This window comes from Mirounga leonina, unplaced genomic scaffold, assembly GCF_011800145.1.
Source record: "Mirounga leonina isolate KUSES-001 unplaced genomic scaffold, KU_Mleo_1.0 Mir_101595, whole genome shotgun sequence".
Classification (NCBI taxonomy): domain Eukaryota; kingdom Metazoa; phylum Chordata; class Mammalia; order Carnivora; family Phocidae; genus Mirounga; species Mirounga leonina.
The window spans coordinates 12955255-12960672 of NW_023270158.1; positions in this window are offsets into that span (position 1 = coordinate 12955255).

Genomic DNA, 5418 nt, shown 5'->3' on the forward strand with positions numbered 1-5418 from the left:
ACCTAACAGAGAGATCACTATGTGAAACTGGTGTGTGTGTGTGTATGTGTAAGGGGTGGGAGTGGGGAACCATTTTTACTGGAGACCTTCTTCGACTTAAAAAAATATTTATTTTCCAAAACCTACTGATTTATCTAGAGCATAACAGGAATTAAAGAAGAGGCCAGTAACATTTTCATATTTCAAAATTTAAATGACTATTATAAACATCCCATCACTCCCACCTTTTCACCTTAGTAGTACAGTTTTGAGTTAGCATGGCTAGTGTAAGAATGCTACAGCTAAACTGACCCTCATTCTTTGTCCAGAATATATATAACTATGTTTTGAGAAATTAGAAAAACTGCAACTTCAGTCATCCACATTAAAAAAGAAGAGAGATATAATGAGTTGCATGAATGAAATCGATGTTTTTGTTTCACTGTAATAGGCCATTTGGAATTACAATGAGAGAGTACTGAGGAATGCCACCAGAATTAAAGACCTGTCACCATTTTCACTCAATTTTCCTCTTTTCCAGGGGTTAACATGTAGCTACGAAAAGAAAATAATCCTTCAGACAACTAGTAAATATTTAAAATTATTTTATTTTATTTTTTTAAGATTTTATTTATTTGACAGAAAGACACAGCGAGAGAGGGAACACAAGCAGGGGGAGTGGGAGAGGGAGAAGCAGGCTTTCTGCAGAGCAGGGAGCCCAATGTAGGGCTCGATCCCAGGACCCTGGGACCATGACCTGAGCCGAAGGCAGATGCTTAATGACTGAGGCACCCAGGCGCCCCTCAAAGTGATTTTAAATGTCATTTTTTTCTTGACAAATTTGGATGGTGCCACGTTGATAAATTATAACATGTAGATAAGTGAGACCAACTTTTGCATTAAGGGCTTTTTGTTCTTAACTCTGGCTAACACTTCCCTCCCTAGGCAATTCCAAAAGTATTCACAAACAAATTTGTCAAATTTATGCTTCATTTTGGTAAATATTTTCTACTGCATTAAAACTAATATATAACTGTTATAAAGTACAATTTTGAAATATAGACAAAAACGTGTATTTTTGCTTCCTTTTTTCTCATTTTTAGTTGGTCATTGGTCATCATTTAGTTTTAATTTGGTGTTGTGTAAATAGATTAAAAATAGAAACTCAATTCTTTTCCCCTTCCTGAATGCATACTCTTTGCAATGTAACTTCAATGTTTCTTCCATTAGATGATGTAATCCATTATCCCAACTCTAGAATCTGGGCTGATCTCCTGACTTACTTTGACAGATGGAATGAGGTAGAAGTTACACCATACTATGTTTGAGTTTAGGCCTTAAAGAAGCCTTTTAGGCCTGTCTTGAAACCCTGCTCCAGCCACAAGAACAATCAGAACTAGCCTTCTGGAGAATATGGAACATCCTAGCCAAAGCCTCTGTAAGCCAGCCAGGCCCCAGCTAATTTGCCAACTAATCATAAACCCATGAGGAAGCCTAGTTGAAATCAGAAGAATTTCCCAGCTTAGCCCAGTCTAAATTAATGGCCTGCAGAGTTGTGAGCCAAGTACATGGTTCTTGTTTTAAGCCACTAAGTTTTGGAATAGTTTATCATGCAGGAAAAGCTAACTGATACAAATAAAAATATTCAAAACAAGGTGTACACAATTTTAGTAATGGATTAAATAAAGTTACATCTATCTGTGGAGTTCATACCAGCAGTGATTTTACTCTTATCCTTAAGACAAAGACTAGAAATTAGTTTATCAAAAATGGAAATTAAAGATGAAAAAGAAGTTTTTAGAGTTTATAAGAATGTTAACAACAAATATTGCATTTGTTGTTTCCTTATTATTTGCATGTAGACAGTAAATAAGTTATTAGATCTAGGATATTCATTGTTATGTATTTTATACTACTTGACATATAACAAGTTTCTCTGTTTACTATAGAAAATTGATAATGTAGTACTATCTTCTTCTTTTGGTATGTCTCATTGTAATGAAATCCTATAGTCATAGTTTGAGTTCCATCAGAAGCCAACCTTGAGTTGAAGTGTTGAGTGGACATACTTTAATTTGGAGATTAATGAGAGAATGAGACAGGAAAGGGAAGTCAGTCAGATAAAGGGTGATTATCAAGTTACCTACTACTGTGGATGAATGGAGCTTATTTTTCTTAAAGACACACATCTCAGACTTATCCCAATTAATTGATATGGAAGTTGGGATATTTATACACTGACTCCCAACAATTATAGGGTTAGGGTTGTTGCTGGGAGTCATTAATTACCCATCACTTCTGCCAGCTGACTGGCCGTAAACCAAGCCCCAGAGGTCAAACAAAACAAAAAAAAAGCCCATAAGTTCAAGAGCTGGCAGATGAAGTCCACAGATGTGAACAGAGATGGTAAAAGTGTGAAGATAGAAGTGGGATGCCAACAGTGTCTGCTAGTACGGTCATTTTACAGATTCAGTCTAGGGATTGATTCAACTTATGCAGGTTAAAAAAAAATCAAGCTTTGAATTAGTGTTTTTATATTCTTTGGGTAGAATATAAAATCACCAGTAGTGTGATTGCTGGATTGTAAGGTAGTTCTACTTTTATCTTTTTGAGAAACCTCCATACTGTTTTCCATAGTGGCTGCACCCCTATGTTTATAGCATTATTTACAACAGCCAAGGTGTGGAAGCAGCCCGTGTCCATCGACTGATGAATGGATAAAAAAGAGGTGGTATATACATATAATGGAATATTATTCAGCCATAAAAAGAATGAAATCTTGTCATTTGCAATGACATGGATGGAGCTAAAGAGTATAATGCTAAGTGAAATAAGTCAGATAGAGAAAGACACCATATGATTTCACTCATATGTGGAACTTAAGAAACAAAAGATACAAGCAAAAGGAAAAAAAGAGAGAGAGAATCAAAGCAAGAAATATATTCTTAACTGTAGAGAACACACTAATGGTTACCAGAGGGGAGGGGATGGGGATGGGTGAAACAGGTGATGGGGATTAAAGAGTGCACTTGTGATGAGCATCAGGTGATGTATGGAAGGGTTGAATCACTATATTGTACACCTGAAACTAATATAACACTGCATGTTAACTGGAATTAAAAACTTAAAGTAAAAAAAAATAAATCAAGCGAACAGTTTTCATTGCATTGGACTCCTCAAATCTTTTCTTAACCTTTTGAAGCTACTGTAGAATCAGCATGTATAATGCAAGTAAATCTATACCCAGCATTGATCTCAGATTTCCTATAGAGTTTCTGTTACAAAGAAAATGCCACGAGTTCATGATCTTTGCTTATGAAAAGGCACAGTCAATTTGAACTCTTTATTATATTTTGCTCCACTAGCTTTGCTTGAAATTACTGTCACTTTCTACATTTAATCTAAAATACAGCTCTAAGGGTCTTAGCTTCGGCCCTACTCCCCTAGTCTTTTTCACACAAATCACTGTGTCTTCTTCCTTCCCATTTTCCTCAACTTCAACATGAGCCTCCCATTTGATTTCCATTATCTTTAGCCAGACTATTTTCTCCCCTGAATTAACCTATTTGACCATTCCACTTTTCCTGGCTGCACTTTATTTGCTGAGGAATTACTTTAGAGTCTCCTTACCTGCTCAGGTCACAAAGTTATGGACATAATGGCAGCAAAGAGCCCAGATATCTAGGAAGAAGAGCTGGGAAGGAGATGGGGGGACTCTTCATGGAAATATGAAGTGAGAAGGGGCATGTAGGAGTGTGATGCCACTGCCTTTCAAGACAATCAAGATAAATCATGATGCAATTGTGGATGACTTTCTGTTTCCTAAAAAAATACTTTTCACTACAATAAATATAAGATCCATGATTCTGAGCTGGTGCTTCAACTGGTTTCACCGAAATAAACCCAGATTTGGTCATTTCTTTTGTTGTTTTCCGCCATCCATGGGTCTTTCTCTTCTCATGTAAAGGAGTTACTTGATGCATATGAAAAACAAGGCTTCCCAAGTACTGCTCTCTAATTCTACATTCTGTCTTCCTGAAACATTCTCAGCATAACCCAGAAGGCAAAATTTTGACCCTTGCTCAAATATAGCATATTGTTTGATATCTCCATTCCCCACACCATTAAACAGACTGATTCTCCAGCTGGGATATAATATTCCTCACATCTTTATGGTGAACCCTTACCTTTTGAAATGAATATTGGTCATCAGTTCCTTGGCAGGGCCTTTCTTGACACTGACAGACTGACTAGATCAATTCCTTTTTTGGTACTTCATCTGTATCATGTATTCTACCTAAATTGTAGTGTCTAGTTTACTAACCAGTATAGATTTGTTTTAGTATTAACCTCCCAACTAGACTTGGAAGTTCCTAAAATTCAAAAGTGGGTCTTATTTTCTTTTAACACCCAGAGCTAGGAAACATCTGTTACATAGTAAGAATACCATAAATGGAATTCATTGTTGAATTACCATTTTATTTGCTTCTCTCTTAGAACTCTTTTTATGCCTCTATGACTTTATACATTATAAAATCACATAGAAGTCTCCACTTAGGGATGCCTGGGTGTCTCAGTCAGTTAAGCGTCTGCCTTTGGCTCAGGTCATGATCCCAGGGTTCTGGGATTGAGTCCTGCATCGGGCTCCCTGCTCAGCGGGGAGTCTGCTTCTCCCTCTACCCCTCCCCCCTGCTTGAGAGCTCTCTCTCTCACGCTCTCTCTCTCAAATAAATAAATAAATAAATAAATAAATAAATAAATAAAATCTTAAAAAAAAGAAGTCTCCACTTAAACATTTTACTCTCCTTAAAAATAAAAGGACATATTCAACTTTTTCTGAACCTCATTTCTCTTTCAAATTAAAGAAAACCTTGCCACTTAATTTTTTTATAAAGCAAATGATTACTTCCCTGATTTGAAATGTTCCATAATTAGGTCCATTTCTAGAAGCTATTTATATAATAATTGTGATCATCTCTTCCCTGTAAGTTACTATAAGATAGCAATTGTATCTGGTTAAGTGCTTTATATTCTGTCTATTTTAGTAATTTGAATGAGAGAAAGAAAGAATGGCATATCCAAGCAGGTGCTTAGTAATATAATTATCATGATCAACATAATCTTATTTCTCTTTTTCAAAATATTGTTTCACTATACTGTTACTATGATTAATTATGTAGGTGAAATCACTGTTGTCTAGTAGCAAAACACCAAATAGCAGTCAAGACATTAATGTTCCAATTTGGTACTTGCACTTTGTTGTATATCCTAAAGGATGCCACTTAACTTCTCAGGCCTTTGTTTTCCTTACCAATAAAATAAAGTTGCTGGTACAAATAATCTGGAAGGTTCATTATAGCTCCTAATGATATCCAGTCCTAGGACACAATGTGTATTCCTTTGCCTTTTCTGACACCACCAGATCTCTCTCTCTCTCTC